Source organism: Lissotriton vulgaris, chromosome 4_1 (assembly GCF_964263255.1).
Source record: "Lissotriton vulgaris chromosome 4_1, aLisVul1.2, whole genome shotgun sequence".
Taxonomy (NCBI): domain Eukaryota; kingdom Metazoa; phylum Chordata; class Amphibia; order Caudata; family Salamandridae; genus Lissotriton; species Lissotriton vulgaris.
In genome coordinates this window covers 520,234,523-520,250,242 of record NC_141691.1, presented here as the reverse complement: position 1 = coordinate 520,250,242, position 15,720 = coordinate 520,234,523, and the positions used below count along the sequence as shown (strand labels likewise).

The 15,720-nt window shown below is 52.2% G+C and overlaps 17 non-coding genes across 17 annotated transcripts; 7 read left to right on the top strand and 10 right to left on the bottom strand.

Moving 5' to 3' along the window:
• Positions 1–712: 712 nt before the first annotated feature.
• Positions 713–784, bottom strand: TRNAE-UUC (transfer RNA glutamic acid (anticodon UUC)). Its single transcript has one exon. It is a non-coding gene; the product is annotated as a tRNA-Glu (tRNA).
• Positions 785–1,027: 243 nt separating this feature from the next.
• On the top strand, positions 1,028–1,110 carry TRNAL-UAA (transfer RNA leucine (anticodon UAA)). Its single transcript has one exon. It is a non-coding gene; the product is annotated as a tRNA-Leu (tRNA).
• A 1,767-nt stretch (positions 1,111–2,877) lies between these two features.
• Positions 2,878–2,949, bottom strand: TRNAE-UUC (transfer RNA glutamic acid (anticodon UUC)). The gene has a single exon. It is a non-coding gene; the product is annotated as a tRNA-Glu (tRNA).
• A 243-nt stretch (positions 2,950–3,192) lies between these two features.
• Positions 3,193–3,275, top strand: TRNAL-UAA (transfer RNA leucine (anticodon UAA)). Its single transcript has one exon. It is a non-coding gene; the product is annotated as a tRNA-Leu (tRNA).
• Positions 3,276–4,369: 1,094 nt separating this feature from the next.
• Positions 4,370–4,441, bottom strand: TRNAE-CUC (transfer RNA glutamic acid (anticodon CUC)). The gene has a single exon. It is a non-coding gene; the product is annotated as a tRNA-Glu (tRNA).
• A 618-nt stretch (positions 4,442–5,059) lies between these two features.
• Positions 5,060–5,131, bottom strand: TRNAE-UUC (transfer RNA glutamic acid (anticodon UUC)). Its single transcript has one exon. It is a non-coding gene; the product is annotated as a tRNA-Glu (tRNA).
• Positions 5,132–5,374: 243 nt separating this feature from the next.
• On the top strand, positions 5,375–5,457 carry TRNAL-UAA (transfer RNA leucine (anticodon UAA)). The gene has a single exon. It is a non-coding gene; the product is annotated as a tRNA-Leu (tRNA).
• Positions 5,458–7,224: 1,767 nt separating this feature from the next.
• Positions 7,225–7,296, bottom strand: TRNAE-UUC (transfer RNA glutamic acid (anticodon UUC)). The gene has a single exon. It is a non-coding gene; the product is annotated as a tRNA-Glu (tRNA).
• A 243-nt stretch (positions 7,297–7,539) lies between these two features.
• Positions 7,540–7,622, top strand: TRNAL-UAA (transfer RNA leucine (anticodon UAA)). The gene has a single exon. It is a non-coding gene; the product is annotated as a tRNA-Leu (tRNA).
• A 1,094-nt stretch (positions 7,623–8,716) lies between these two features.
• TRNAE-CUC (transfer RNA glutamic acid (anticodon CUC)) lies at positions 8,717–8,788 on the bottom strand. The gene has a single exon. It is a non-coding gene; the product is annotated as a tRNA-Glu (tRNA).
• A 618-nt stretch (positions 8,789–9,406) lies between these two features.
• On the bottom strand, positions 9,407–9,478 carry TRNAE-UUC (transfer RNA glutamic acid (anticodon UUC)). Its single transcript has one exon. It is a non-coding gene; the product is annotated as a tRNA-Glu (tRNA).
• A 243-nt stretch (positions 9,479–9,721) lies between these two features.
• TRNAL-UAA (transfer RNA leucine (anticodon UAA)) lies at positions 9,722–9,804 on the top strand. Its single transcript has one exon. It is a non-coding gene; the product is annotated as a tRNA-Leu (tRNA).
• Positions 9,805–11,571: 1,767 nt separating this feature from the next.
• On the bottom strand, positions 11,572–11,643 carry TRNAE-UUC (transfer RNA glutamic acid (anticodon UUC)). The gene has a single exon. It is a non-coding gene; the product is annotated as a tRNA-Glu (tRNA).
• Positions 11,644–11,886: 243 nt separating this feature from the next.
• Positions 11,887–11,969, top strand: TRNAL-UAA (transfer RNA leucine (anticodon UAA)). The gene has a single exon. It is a non-coding gene; the product is annotated as a tRNA-Leu (tRNA).
• A 1,767-nt stretch (positions 11,970–13,736) lies between these two features.
• TRNAE-UUC (transfer RNA glutamic acid (anticodon UUC)) lies at positions 13,737–13,808 on the bottom strand. The gene has a single exon. It is a non-coding gene; the product is annotated as a tRNA-Glu (tRNA).
• Positions 13,809–14,051: 243 nt separating this feature from the next.
• On the top strand, positions 14,052–14,134 carry TRNAL-UAA (transfer RNA leucine (anticodon UAA)). The gene has a single exon. It is a non-coding gene; the product is annotated as a tRNA-Leu (tRNA).
• Positions 14,135–15,228: 1,094 nt separating this feature from the next.
• TRNAE-CUC (transfer RNA glutamic acid (anticodon CUC)) lies at positions 15,229–15,300 on the bottom strand. The gene has a single exon. It is a non-coding gene; the product is annotated as a tRNA-Glu (tRNA).
• Positions 15,301–15,720: the final 420 nt, after the last annotated feature.

Below are 15,720 nucleotides of genomic sequence, written 5' to 3'. Positions count from 1 at the left end.
TACGGGAAGGAAAAGCTTTCAAGGTCAGAAGAGGGACTCGAACCCGGGCCGCGGCGGTGAGAGCGCCGAATCCTAACCACTAGACCACCAGGGAGCCCAGAGCCGTGCAGCAAAAGTTCATACACTGCTCTCCGAGTGACAAAACTCATGGGGGCTGAAAACATATTTTATTCTACAGCAAATATGAATCGGAACTTAATCCTAATGATGCCACCAGACTGCCTGTCACTTCCAGGCACAGGCCATCCTCTCCCCCTTGCTACTGAACCGATGAATTCCTGCACAATCAGGATCCCCGGGAAAACCCAAGAGGGACACCTAGTGGCTGCTGATGGCGCACAGACAGCTGGTACACCTTCTCTCACCTATCTCGTTATTCAGCTTGCTGGAAGAATACATTGCGCTTAAGCGATTCAAGAGTGCAAAGGAGAAGAGTGCTCCAAAGTAGATGTATGCATCACAGCAGGGTTTTCCAGCAATTTACCTTTCTGTTGAGCTGGTACTGCACTTCACGCCAACATAGAGCACCTGACTGGGTGGGGGACTGCGTGCGCACAAAGGTGGCTTAGGTCAATGGGGGCAAAGCAACCTGGGGCACAGGAGAACAAGCCCCATTCCTCCGCTTTCATCTATTGGGAGGGGTGCCTTTTTAAAGACCTTCTTTTAAAAAAGATACACAGACAAATTAAGCAATCTATGCTTTAGAGGGATCTTCCCTGACCGGGAATCGAACCGGGGCCACGGCGGTGAAAGCGCCGAATCCTAGCCACTAGACCACCAGGGAGTAGATGCTCTAGTGTGCCTGCCTTGCTCACCCCCTTATTGTGACTAAGCTAACTCCAATATAAAAATTAACGGTAAAGTCCGAGTGGGAGAAAGTTAGGTGTCACACAGTGTGTTTGTTATAAGCAATTACTTTTAACCTCCTGCAAAAGCCTTTTAACTCTGCAATCACCTCTTGCTGGACAGCTGGTGCTACAGCAGCAAGCATAAAAAGGTAGTTGAAGAAAGTAAATCCTTGGGTCTCACCAGGGTGGCCGAGTGGTTAAGGCGTTGGACTTAAGATCCAATGGACGTTTGTCCGCATGGGTTCGAGCCCCATTCCTGGTATGGGTTTTCAGCAGGTTTGTAGGAACGTGCAGATGCTTTTGAAAAGCATTTTCCTCCGCCCTCCTCGGCCTCCCACTGCCCCTCCCCAACGGTCCCCATTCAAGCCTCAGGTGTGGAGTCTGCTGCTACTCTTCTACCAGCATGGATGCTTCCCAGAGCAATGAAGTGCCATCTACACAGAGCCCCTGCCTAGAGAAATACACCTCCTATGTCTTTTTCCACTATAGGGAGCAGGAGAAACTGATTGCTTCCTGGGCAACATGGGTCTGCCACTAGAATTTGCAGATTTCTCCCCTTTTTTTGATTTACGCCTACAGGCTCTCCCTTCCCAGTGGAGCAGGATCTGCTGATGCAGGCCCGGCTGGCCCAAACGTGCAAAGGGTTCTCCACAGGCCTCTGGGAAAGAAATTGAGCAGAGTTTCCTGCCCTGCCTCCTCTCGCCTTCCGAACGGGCTTCCAAACGGGCAATGCCCTGACGGGTCCCCCACAACCTATCCTGCCCATGCCCACACCCCTGTATATGAGGGTGACCCATGTCCCTCACCCTCCATGCTCGAATGGAAGGCCTGTGTGTCCTGAGGGGAGCACCAGACAGGCATCTCTCAGGCCAGGCAGACACCTGCAGAACCTGTTAAGCTCCAAAGCCTGTACATTCCCAAGATGCAACAGGTCACTATGCAAATCAGGCAGCCCTTGCCACACCCTCCCCGCCTCTGGCCTCTGCCGCTTTCCGTACGTGCAGCTCAGCTTTTTCTTACCCAGAGGCAGACTTCCGTTTTAGCAAACAGGTGGGTTGCAGTGGGTCCAGGACGCCATTTGGAGACAAAGCCTGCGGCCCAGTCAAAGGAGGACTACCTGCCACAGGCCATGGGGTCAGAAGCCTACAAAAGGAAGCGCGCCTCGGAATACAGGATCTCACTTGCTCAAGAGCCTTGCCTCCCACCATGGGAAGCAGCTCTAAAGGAACCTTGCGAAAATCATATTTTGAGCGATACTGCGTCATGCTAGGCAAATTGTGAGTCAGAAAAGCAACGTCATTTTGAGAAGCCCTGACCTACGGGAAGGAAAAGCTTTCAAGGTCAGAAGAGGGACTCGAACCCGGGCCGCGGCGGTGAGAGCGCCGAATCCTAACCACTAGACCACCAGGGAGCCCAGAGCCGTGCAGCAAAAGTTCATACACTGCTCTCCGAGTGACAAAACTCATGGGGGCTGAAAACATATTTTATTCTACAGCAAATATGAATCGGAACTTAATCCTAATGATGCCACCAGACTGCCTGTCACTTCCAGGCACAGGCCATCCTCTCCCCCTTGCTACTGAACCGATGAATTCCTGCACAATCAGGATCCCCGGGAAAACCCAAGAGGGACACCTAGTGGCTGCTGATGGCGCACAGACAGCTGGTACACCTTCTCTCACCTATCTCGTTATTCAGCTTGCTGGAAGAATACATTGCGCTTAAGCGATTCAAGAGTGCAAAGGAGAAGAGTGCTCCAAAGTAGATGTATGCATCACAGCAGGGTTTTCCAGCAATTTACCTTTCTGTTGAGCTGGTACTGCACTTCACGCCAACATAGAGCACCTGACTGGGTGGGGGACTGCGTGCGCACAAAGGTGGCTTAGGTCAATGGGGGCAAAGCAACCTGGGGCACAGGAGAACAAGCCCCATTCCTCCGCTTTCATCTATTGGGAGGGGTGCCTTTTTAAAGACCTTCTTTTAAAAAAGATACACAGACAAATTAAGCAATCTATGCTTTAGAGGGATCTTCCCTGACCGGGAATCGAACCGGGGCCACGGCGGTGAAAGCGCCGAATCCTAGCCACTAGACCACCAGGGAGTAGATGCTCTAGTGTGCCTGCCTTGCTCACCCCCTTATTGTGACTAAGCTAACTCCAATATAAAAATTAACGGTAAAGTCCGAGTGGGAGAAAGTTAGGTGTCACACAGTGTGTTTGTTATAAGCAATTACTTTTAACCTCCTGCAAAAGCCTTTTAACTCTGCAATCACCTCTTGCTGGACAGCTGGTGCTACAGCAGCAAGCATAAAAAGGTAGTTGAAGAAAGTAAATCCTTGGGTCTCACCAGGGTGGCCGAGTGGTTAAGGCGTTGGACTTAAGATCCAATGGACGTTTGTCCGCATGGGTTCGAGCCCCATTCCTGGTATGGGTTTTCAGCAGGTTTGTAGGAACGTGCAGATGCTTTTGAAAAGCATTTTCCTCCGCCCTCCTCGGCCTCCCACTGCCCCTCCCCAACGGTCCCCATTCAAGCCTCAGGTGTGGAGTCTGCTGCTACTCTTCTACCAGCATGGATGCTTCCCAGAGCAATGAAGTGCCATCTACACAGAGCCCCTGCCTAGAGAAATACACCTCCTATGTCTTTTTCCACTATAGGGAGCAGGAGAAACTGATTGCTTCCTGGGCAACATGGGTCTGCCACTAGAATTTGCAGATTTCTCCCCTTTTTTTGATTTACGCCTACAGGCTCTCCCTTCCCAGTGGAGCAGGATCTGCTGATGCAGGCCCGGCTGGCCCAAACGTGCAAAGGGTTCTCCACAGGCCTCTGGGAAAGAAATTGAGCAGAGTTTCCTGCCCCGCCTCCTCTCGCCTTCCGAACGGGCTTCCAAACGGGCAATGCCCTGACGGGTCCCCCACAACCTATCCTGCCCATGCCCACACCCCTGTATATGAGGGTGACCCATGTCCCTCACCCTCCATGCTCGAATGGAAGGCCTGTGTGTCCTGAGGGGAGCACCAGACAGGCATCTCTCAGGCCAGGCAGACACCTGCAGTACCTGTTAAGCTCCAAAGCCTGTACATTCCCAAGATGCAACAGGTCACTATGCAAATCAGGCAGCCCTTGCCACACCCTCCCCGCCTCTGGCCTCTGCCGCTTTCCGTACGTGCAGCTCAGCTTTTTCTTACCCAGAGGCAGACTTCCGTTTTAGCAAACAGGTGGGTTGCAGTGGGTCCAGGACGCCATTTGGAGACAAAGCCTGCGGCCCAGTCAAAGGAGGACTACCTGCCACAGGCCATGGGGTCAGAAGCCTACAAAAGGAAGCGCGCCTCGGAATACAGGATCTCACTTGCTCAAGAGCCTTGCCTCCCACCATGGGAAGCAGCTCTAAAGGAACCTTGCGAAAATCATATTTTGAGCGATACTGCGTCATGCTAGGCAAATTGTGAGTCAGAAAAGCAACTTCATTTTGAGAAGCCCTGACCTACGGGAAGGAAAAGCTTTCAAGGTCAGAAGAGGGACTTTTCCCTGACCGGGAATCGAACCCGGGCCGCGGCGGTGAGAGCGCCGAATCCTAACCACTAGACCACCAGGGAGCCCAGAGCCGTGCAGCAAAAGTTCATACACTGCTCTCCGAGTGACAAAGCTCATGGGGGCTGAAAACATATTTTATTCTACAGCAAATATGAATCGGAACTTAATCCTCATGATGCCACCAGACTGCCTGTCACTTCCAGGCACAGGCCATCCTCTCCCCCTTGCTACTGAACCGATGAATTCCTGCACAATCAGGATCCCCGGGAAAACCCAAGAGGGACACCTAGTGGCTGCTGATGGCGCACAGACAGCTGGTACACCTTCTCTCACCTATCTCGTTATTCAGCTTGCTGGAAGAATACATTGCGCTTAAGCGATTCAAGAGTGCAAAGGAGAAGAGTGCTCCAAAGTAGATGTATGCATCACAGCAGGGTTTTCCAGCAATTTACCTTTCTGTTGAGCTGGTACTGCACTTCACGCCAACATAGAGCACCTGACTGGGTGGGGGACTGCGTGCGCACAAAGGTGGCTTAGGTCAATGGGGGCAAAGCAACCTGGGGCACAGGAGAACAAGCCCAATTCCTCCGCTTTCATCTATTGGGAGGGGTGCCTTTTTAAAGACCTTCTTTTAAAAAAGATACACAGACAAATTAAGCAATCTATGCTTTAGAGGGATCTTCCCTGACCGGGAATCGAACCCAGGCCGCGGCGGTGAAAGCGCCGAATCCTAGCCACTAGACCACCAGGGAGTAGATGCTCTAGTGTAACTGCCTTGCTCACCCCCTTATTGTGACTAAGCTAACTCCAATATAAAAATTAACGGTAAGGTCCGAGTGGGAGAAAGTTAGGTGTCACACAGTGTGTTTGTTATAAGCAATTACTTTTAACCTCCTGCAAAAGCCTTTTAACTCTGCAATCACCTCTTGCTGGACAGCTGGTGCTACAGTAGCAAGCATAAAAAGGGAGTTGAAGAAAGTAAATCCTTGGGTCTCACCAGGGTGGCCGAGTGGTTAAGGCGTTGGACTTAAGATCCAATGGACGTTTGTCCGCATGGGTTCGAGCCCCATTCCTGGTATGGGTTTTCAGCAGGTTTGTAGGAACGTGCGGATGCTTTTGAAAAGCATTTTCCTCCGCCCTCCTCGGCCTCCCACTGCCCCTCCCCAACGGTCCCCATTCAAGCCTCAGGTGTGGAGTCTGCTGCTACTCTTCTACCAGCATGGATGCTTCCCAGAGCAATGAAGTGCCATCTACACAGAGCCCCTGCCTAGAGAAATACACCTCCTATGTCTTTTTCCACTATAGGGAGCAGGAGAAACTGATTGCTTCCTGGGCAACATGGGTCTGCCACTAGAATTTGCAGATTTCTCCCCTTTTTTTGATTTACGCCTACAGGCTCTCCCTTCCCAGTGGAGCAGGATCTGCTGATGCAGGCCCGGCTGGCCCAAACGTGCAAAGGGTTCTCCACAGGCCTCTGGGAAAGAAATTGAGCAGAGTTTCCTGCCCCGCCTCCTCTCGCCTTCCGAACGGGCTTCCAAACGGGCAATGCCCTGACGGGTCCCCCACAACCTATCCTGCCCATGCCCACACCCCTGTATATGAGGGTGACCCATGTCCCTCACCCTCCATGCTCGAATGGAAGGCCTGTGTGTCCTGAGGGGAGCACCAGACAGGCATCTCTCAGGCCAGGCAGACACCTGCAGAACCTGTTAAGCTCCAAAGCCTGTACATTCCCAAGATGCAACAGGTCACTATGCAAATCAGGCAGCCCTTGCCACACCCTCCCCGCCTCTGGCCTCTGCCGCTTTCCGTACGTGCAGCTCAGCTTTTTCTTACCCAGAGGCAGACTTCCGTTTTAGCAAACAGGTGGGTTGCAGTGGGTCCAGGACGCCATTTGGAGACAAAGCCTGCGGCCCAGTCAAAGGAGGACTACCTGCCACAGGCCATGGGGTCAGAAGCCTACAAAAGGAAGCGCGCCTCGGAATACAGGATCTCACTTGCTCAAGAGCCTTGCCTCCCACCATGGGAAGCAGCTCTAAAGGAACCTTGCGAAAATCATATTTTGAGCGATACTGCGTCATGCTAGGCAAATTGTGAGTCAGAAAAGCAACGTCATTTTGAGAAGCCCTGACCTACGGGAAGGAAAAGCTTTCAAGGTCAGAAGAGGGACTCGAACCCGGGCCGCGGCGGTGAGAGCGCCGAATCCTAACCACTAGACCACCAGGGAGCCCAGAGCCGTGCAGCAAAAGTTCATACACTGCTCTCCGAGTGACAAAACTCATGGGGGCTGAAAACATATTTTATTCTACAGCAAATATGAATCGGAACTTAATCCTAATGATGCCACCAGACTGCCTGTCACTTCCAGGCACAGGCCATCCTCTCCCCCTTGCTACTGAACCGATGAATTCCTGCACAATCAGGATCCCCGGGAAAACCCAAGAGGGACACCTAGTGGCTGCTGATGGCGCACAGACAGCTGGTACACCTTCTCTCACCTATCTCGTTATTCAGCTTGCTGGAAGAATACATTGCGCTTAAGCGATTCAAGAGTGCAAAGGAGAAGAGTGCTCCAAAGTAGATGTATGCATCACAGCAGGGTTTTCCAGCAATTTACCTTTCTGTTGAGCTGGTACTGCACTTCACGCCAACATAGAGCACCTGACTGGGTGGGGGACTGCGTGCGCACAAAGGTGGCTTAGGTCAATGGGGGCAAAGCAACCTGGGGCACAGGAGAACAAGCCCCATTCCTCCGCTTTCATCTATTGGGAGGGGTGCCTTTTTAAAGACCTTCTTTTAAAAAAGATACACAGACAAATTAAGCAATCTATGCTTTAGAGGGATCTTCCCTGACCGGGAATCGAACCGGGGCCACGGCGGTGAAAGCGCCGAATCCTAGCCACTAGACCACCAGGGAGTAGATGCTCTAGTGTGCCTGCCTTGCTCACCCCCTTATTGTGACTAAGCTAACTCCAATATAAAAATTAACGGTAAAGTCCGAGTGGGAGAAAGTTAGGTGTCACACAGTGTGTTTGTTATAAGCAATTACTTTTAACCTCCTGCAAAAGCCTTTTAACTCTGCAATCACCTCTTGCTGGACAGCTGGTGCTACAGCAGCAAGCATAAAAAGGTAGTTGAAGAAAGTAAATCCTTGGGTCTCACCAGGGTGGCCGAGTGGTTAAGGCGTTGGACTTAAGATCCAATGGACGTTTGTCCGCATGGGTTCGAGCCCCATTCCTGGTATGGGTTTTCAGCAGGTTTGTAGGAACGTGCAGATGCTTTTGAAAAGCATTTTCCTCCGCCCTCCTCGGCCTCCCACTGCCCCTCCCCAACGGTCCCCATTCAAGCCTCAGGTGTGGAGTCTGCTGCTACTCTTCTACCAGCATGGATGCTTCCCAGAGCAATGAAGTGCCATCTACACAGAGCCCCTGCCTAGAGAAATACACCTCCTATGTCTTTTTCCACTATAGGGAGCAGGAGAAACTGATTGCTTCCTGGGCAACATGGGTCTGCCACTAGAATTTGCAGATTTCTCCCCTTTTTTTGATTTACGCCTACAGGCTCTCCCTTCCCAGTGGAGCAGGATCTGCTGATGCAGGCCCGGCTGGCCCAAACGTGCAAAGGGTTCTCCACAGGCCTCTGGGAAAGAAATTGAGCAGAGTTTCCTGCCCCGCCTCCTCTCGCCTTCCGAACGGGCTTCCAAACGGGCAATGCCCTGACGGGTCCCCCACAACCTATCCTGCCCATGCCCACACCCCTGTATATGAGGGTGACCCATGTCCCTCACCCTCCATGCTCGAATGGAAGGCCTGTGTGTCCTGAGGGGAGCACCAGACAGGCATCTCTCAGGCCAGGCAGACACCTGCAGTACCTGTTAAGCTCCAAAGCCTGTACATTCCCAAGATGCAACAGGTCACTATGCAAATCAGGCAGCCCTTGCCACACCCTCCCCGCCTCTGGCCTCTGCCGCTTTCCGTACGTGCAGCTCAGCTTTTTCTTACCCAGAGGCAGACTTCCGTTTTAGCAAACAGGTGGGTTGCAGTGGGTCCAGGACGCCATTTGGAGACAAAGCCTGCGGCCCAGTCAAAGGAGGACTACCTGCCACAGGCCATGGGGTCAGAAGCCTACAAAAGGAAGCGCGCCTCGGAATACAGGATCTCACTTGCTCAAGAGCCTTGCCTCCCACCATGGGAAGCAGCTCTAAAGGAACCTTGCGAAAATCATATTTTGAGCGATACTGCGTCATGCTAGGCAAATTGTGAGTCAGAAAAGCAACTTCATTTTGAGAAGCCCTGACCTACGGGAAGGAAAAGCTTTCAAGGTCAGAAGAGGGACTTTTCCCTGACCGGGAATCGAACCCGGGCCGCGGCGGTGAGAGCGCCGAATCCTAACCACTAGACCACCAGGGAGCCCAGAGCCGTGCAGCAAAAGTTCATACACTGCTCTCCGAGTGACAAAGCTCATGGGGGCTGAAAACATATTTTATTCTACAGCAAATATGAATCGGAACTTAATCCTCATGATGCCACCAGACTGCCTGTCACTTCCAGGCACAGGCCATCCTCTCCCCCTTGCTACTGAACCGATGAATTCCTGCACAATCAGGATCCCCGGGAAAACCCAAGAGGGACACCTAGTGGCTGCTGATGGCGCACAGACAGCTGGTACACCTTCTCTCACCTATCTCGTTATTCAGCTTGCTGGAAGAATACATTGCGCTTAAGCGATTCAAGAGTGCAAAGGAGAAGAGTGCTCCAAAGTAGATGTATGCATCACAGCAGGGTTTTCCAGCAATTTACCTTTCTGTTGAGCTGGTACTGCACTTCACGCCAACATAGAGCACCTGACTGGGTGGGGGACTGCGTGCGCACAAAGGTGGCTTAGGTCAATGGGGGCAAAGCAACCTGGGGCACAGGAGAACAAGCCCAATTCCTCCGCTTTCATCTATTGGGAGGGGTGCCTTTTTAAAGACCTTCTTTTAAAAAAGATACACAGACAAATTAAGCAATCTATGCTTTAGAGGGATCTTCCCTGACCGGGAATCGAACCCAGGCCGCGGCGGTGAAAGCGCCGAATCCTAGCCACTAGACCACCAGGGAGTAGATGCTCTAGTGTAACTGCCTTGCTCACCCCCTTATTGTGACTAAGCTAACTCCAATATAAAAATTAACGGTAAGGTCCGAGTGGGAGAAAGTTAGGTGTCACACAGTGTGTTTGTTATAAGCAATTACTTTTAACCTCCTGCAAAAGCCTTTTAACTCTGCAATCACCTCTTGCTGGACAGCTGGTGCTACAGTAGCAAGCATAAAAAGGGAGTTGAAGAAAGTAAATCCTTGGGTCTCACCAGGGTGGCCGAGTGGTTAAGGCGTTGGACTTAAGATCCAATGGACGTTTGTCCGCATGGGTTCGAGCCCCATTCCTGGTATGGGTTTTCAGCAGGTTTGTAGGAACGTGCGGATGCTTTTGAAAAGCATTTTCCTCCGCCCTCCTCGGCCTCCCACTGCCCCTCCCCAACGGTCCCCATTCAAGCCTCAGGTGTGGAGTCTGCTGCTACTCTTCTACCAGCATGGATGCTTCCCAGAGCAATGAAGTGCCATCTACACAGAGCCCCTGCCTAGAGAAATACACCTCCTATGTCTTTTTCCACTATAGGGAGCAGGAGAAACTGATTGCTTCCTGGGCAACATGGGTCTGCCACTAGAATTTGCAGATTTCTCCCCTTTTTTTGATTTACGCCTACAGGCTCTCCCTTCCCAGTGGAGCAGGATCTGCTGATGCAGGCCCGGCTGGCCCAAACGTGCAAAGGGTTCTCCACAGGCCTCTGGGAAAGAAATTGAGCAGAGTTTCCTGCCCCGCCTCCTCTCGCCTTCCGAACGGGCTTCCAAACGGGCAATGCCCTGACGGGTCCCCCACAACCTATCCTGCCCATGCCCACACCCCTGTATATGAGGGTGACCCATGTCCCTCACCCTCCATGCTCGAATGGAAGGCCTGTGTGTCCTGAGGGGAGCACCAGACAGGCATCTCTCAGGCCAGGCAGACACCTGCAGAACCTGTTAAGCTCCAAAGCCTGTACATTCCCAAGATGCAACAGGTCACTATGCAAATCAGGCAGCCCTTGCCACACCCTCCCCGCCTCTGGCCTCTGCCGCTTTCCGTACGTGCAGCTCAGCTTTTTCTTACCCAGAGGCAGACTTCCGTTTTAGCAAACAGGTGGGTTGCAGTGGGTCCAGGACGCCATTTGGAGACAAAGCCTGCGGCCCAGTCAAAGGAGGACTACCTGCCACAGGCCATGGGGTCAGAAGCCTACAAAAGGAAGCGCGCCTCGGAATACAGGATCTCACTTGCTCAAGAGCCTTGCCTCCCACCATGGGAAGCAGCTCTAAAGGAACCTTGCGAAAAGCATATTTTGAGCGATACTGCGTCATGCTAGGCAAATTGTGAGTCAGAAAAGCAACGTCATTTTGAGAAGCCCTGACCTACGGGAAGGAAAAGCTTTCAAGGTCAGAAGAGGGACTCGAACCCGGGCCGCGGCGGTGAGAGCGCCGAATCCTAACCACTAGACCACCAGGGAGCCCAGAGCCGTGCAGCAAAAGTTCATACACTGCTCTCCGAGTGACAAAACTCATGGGGGCTGAAAACATATTTTATTCTACAGCAAATATGAATCGGAACTTAATCCTAATGATGCCACCAGACTGCCTGTCACTTCCAGGCACAGGCCATCCTCTCCCCCTTGCTACTGAACCGATGAATTCCTGCACAATCAGGATCCCCGGGAAAACCCAAGAGGGACACCTAGTGGCTGCTGATGGCGCACAGACAGCTGGTACACCTTCTCTCACCTATCTCGTTATTCAGCTTGCTGGAAGAATACATTGCGCTTAAGCGATTCAAGAGTGCAAAGGAGAAGAGTGCTCCAAAGTAGATGTATGCATCACAGCAGGGTTTTCCAGCAATTTACCTTTCTGTTGAGCTGGTACTGCACTTCACGCCAACATAGAGCACCTGACTGGGTGGGGGACTGCGTGCGCACAAAGGTGGCTTAGGTCAATGGGGGCAAAGCAACCTGGGGCACAGGAGAACAAGCCCCATTCCTCCGCTTTCATCTATTGGGAGGGGTGCCTTTTTAAAGACCTTCTTTTAAAAAAGATACACAGACAAATTAAGCAATCTATGCTTTAGAGGGATCTTCCCTGACCGGGAATCGAACCGGGGCCACGGCGGTGAAAGCGCCGAATCCTAGCCACTAGACCACCAGGGAGTAGATGCTCTAGTGTGCCTGCCTTGCTCACCCCCTTATTGTGACTAAGCTAACTCCAATATAAAAATTAACGGTAAAGTCCGAGTGGGAGAAAGTTAGGTGTCACACAGTGTGTTTGTTATAAGCAATTACTTTTAACCTCCTGCAAAAGCCTTTTAACTCTGCAATCACCTCTTGCTGGACAGCTGGTGCTACAGCAGCAAGCATAAAAAGGTAGTTGAAGAAAGTAAATCCTTGGGTCTCACCAGGGTGGCCGAGTGGTTAAGGCGTTGGACTTAAGATCCAATGGACGTTTGTCCGCATGGGTTCGAGCCCCATTCCTGGTATGGGTTTTCAGCAGGTTTGTAGGAACGTGCAGATGCTTTTGAAAAGCATTTTCCTCCGCCCTCCTCGGCCTCCCACTGCCCCTCCCCAACGGTCCCCATTCAAGCCTCAGGTGTGGAGTCTGCTGCTACTCTTCTACCAGCATGGATGCTTCCCAGAGCAATGAAGTGCCATCTACACAGAGCCCCTGCCTAGAGAAATACACCTCCTATGTCTTTTTCCACTATAGGGAGCAGGAGAAACTGATTGCTTCCTGGGCAACATGGGTCTGCCACTAGAATTTGCAGATTTCTCCCCTTTTTTTGATTTACGCCTACAGGCTCTCCCTTCCCAGTGGAGCAGGATCTGCTGATGCAGGCCCGGCTGGCCCAAACGTGCAAAGGGTTCTCCACAGGCCTCTGGGAAAGAAATTGAGCAGAGTTTCCTGCCCCGCCTCCTCTCGCCTTCCGAACGGGCTTCCAAACGGGCAATGCCCTGACGGGTCCCCCACAACCTATCCTGCCCATGCCCACACCCCTGTATATGAGGGTGACCCATGTCCCTCACCCTCCATGCTCGAATGGAAGGCCTGTGTGTCCTGAGGGGAGCACCAGACAGGCATCTCTCAGGCCAGGCAGACACCTGCAGTACCTGTTAAGCTCCAAAGCCTGTACATTCCCAAGATGCAACAGGTCACTATGCAAATCAGGCAGCCCTTGCCACACCCTCCCCGCCTCTGGCCTCTGCCGCTTTCCGTACGTGCAGCTCAGCTTTTTCTTACCCAGAGGCAGACTTCCGTTTTAGCAAACAGGTGGGTTGCAGTGGGTCCAGGACGCCATTTGGAGACAAAGCCTGCGGCCCAGTCAAAGGAGGACTACCTGCCACAGGCCATGGGGTCAGAAGCCTACAAAAGGAAGCGCGCCTCGGAATACAGGATCTCACTTGCTCAAGAGCCTTGCCTCCCACCATGGGAAGCAGCTCTAAAGGAACCTTGCGAAAATCATATTTTGAGCGATACTGCGTCATGCTAGGCAAATTGTGAGTCAGAAAAGCAACTTCATTTTGAGAAGCCCTGACCTACGGGAAGGAAAAGCTTTCAAGGTCAGAAGAGGGACTCGAACCCGGGCCGCGGCGGTGAGAGCGCCGAATCCTAACCACTAGACCACCAGGGAGCCCAGAGCCGTGCAGCAAAAGTTCATACACTGCTCTCCGAGTGACAAAGCTCATGGGGGCTGAAAACATATTTTATTCTACAGCAAATATGAATCGGAACTTAATCCTCATGATGCCACCAGACTGCCTGTCACTTCCAGGCACAGGCCATCCTCTCCCCCTTGCTACTGAACCGATGAATTCCTGCACAATCAGGATCCCCGGGAAAACCCAAGAGGGACACCTAGTGGCTGCTGATGGCGCACAGACAGCTGGTACACCTTCTCTCACCTATCTCGTTATTCAGCTTGCTGGAAGAATACATTGCGCTTAAGCCATTCAAGAGTGCAAAGGAGAAGAGTGCTCCAAAGTAGATGTATGCATCACAGCAGGGTTTTCCAGCAATTTACCTTTCTGTTGAGCTGGTACTGCACTTCACGCCAACATAGAGCACCTGACTGGGTGGGGGACTGCGTGCGCACAAAGGTGGCTTAGGTCAATGGGGGCAAAGCAACCTGGGGCACAGGAGAACAAGCCCCATTCCTCCGCTTTCATCTATTGGGAGGGGTGCCTTTTTAAAGACCTTCTTTTAAAAAAGATACACAGACAAATTAAGCAATCTATGCTTTAGAGGGATCTTCCCTGACCGGGAATCGAACCCGGGCCGCGGCGGTGAAAGCGCCGAATCCTAGCCACTAGACCACCAGGGAGTAGATGCTCTAGTGTGCCTGCCTTGCTCACCCCCTTATTGTGACTAAGCTAACTCCAATATAAAAATTAACGGTAAAGTCCGAGTGGGAGAAAGTTAGGTGTCACACAGTGTGTTTGTTATAAGCAATTACTTTTAACCTCCTGCAAAAGCCTTTTAACTCTGCAATCACCTCTTGCTGGACAGCTGGTGCTACAGCAGCAAGCATAAAAAGGGAGTTGAAGAAAGTAAATCCTTGGGTCTCACCAGGGTGGCCGAGTGGTTAAGGCGTTGGACTTAAGATCCAATGGACGTTTGTCCGCATGGGCTCGAGCCCCATTCCTGGTATGGGTTTTCAGCAGGTTTGTAGGAACGTGCAGATGCTTTTGAAAAGCATTTTCCTCCGCCCTCCTCGGCCTCCCACTGCCCCTCCCCAACGGTCCCCATTCAAGCCTCAGGTGTGGAGTCTGCTGCTACTCTTCTACCAGCATGGATGCTTCCCAGAGCAATGAAGTGCCATCTACACAGAGCCCCTGCCTAGAGAAATACACCTCCTATGTCTTTTTCCACTATAGGGAGCAGGAGAAACTGATTGCTTCCTGGGCAACATGGGTCTGCCACTAGAATTTGCAGATTTCTCCCCTTTTTTTGATTTACGCCTACAGGCTCTCCCTTCCCAGTGGAGCAGGATCTGCTGATGCAGGCCCGGCTGGCCCAAACGTGCAAAGGGTTCTCCACAGGCCTCTGGGAAAGAAATTGAGCAGAGTTTCCTGCCCCGCCTCCTCTCGCCTTCCGAACGGGCTTCCAAACGGGCAATGCCCTGACGGGTCCCCCACAACCTATCCTGCCCATGCCCACACCCCTGTATATGAGGGTGACCCATGTCCCTCACCCTCCATGCTCGAATGGAAGGCCTGTGTGTCCTGAGGGGAGCACCAGACAGGCATCTCTCAGGCCAGGCAGACACCTGCAGTACCTGTTAAGCTCCAAAGCCTGTACATTCCCAAGATGCAACAGGTCACTATGCAAATCAGGCAGCCCTTGCCACACCCTCCCCGCCTCTGGCCTCTGCCGCTTTCCGTACGTGCAGCTCAGCTTTTTCTTACCCAGAGGCAGACTTCCGTTTTAGCAAACAGGTGGGTTGCAGTGGGTCCAGGACGCCATTTGGAGACAAAGCCTGCGGCCCAGTCAAAGGAGGACTACCTGCCACAGGCCATGGGGTCAGAAGCCTACAAAAGGAAGCGCGCCTCGGAATACAGGATCTCACTTGCTCAAGAGCCTTGCCTCCCACCATGGGAAGCAGCTCTAAAGGAACCTTGCGAAAATCATATTTTGAGCGATACTGCGTCATGCTAGGCAAATTGTGAGTCAGAAAAGCAACTTCATTTTGAGAAGCCCTGACCTACGGGAAGGAAAAGCTTTCAAGGTCAGAAGAGGGACTTTTCCCTGACCGGGAATCGAACCCGGGCCGCGGCGGTGAGAGCGCCGAATCCTAACCACTAGACCACCAGGGAGCCCAGAGCCGTGCAGCAAAAGTTCATACACTGCTCTCCGAGTGACAAAGCTCATGGGGGCTGAAAACATATTTTATTCTACAGCAAATATGAATCGGAACTTAATCCTCATGATGCCACCAGACTGCCTGTCACTTCCAGGCACAGGCCATCCTCTCCCCCTTGCTACTGAACCGATGAATTCCTGCACAATCAGGATCCCCGGGAAAACCCAAGAGGGACACCTAGTGGCTGCTGATGGCGCACAGACAGCTGGTACACCTTCTCTCACCTATCTCGTTATTCAGCTTGCTGGAAGAATACATTGCGCTTAAGCGATTCAAGAGTGCAAAGGAGAAGAGTGCTCCAAAGTAGATGTATGCATCACAGCAGGGTTTTCCAGCAATTTACCTTTCTGTTGAGCTGGTACTGCACTTCACG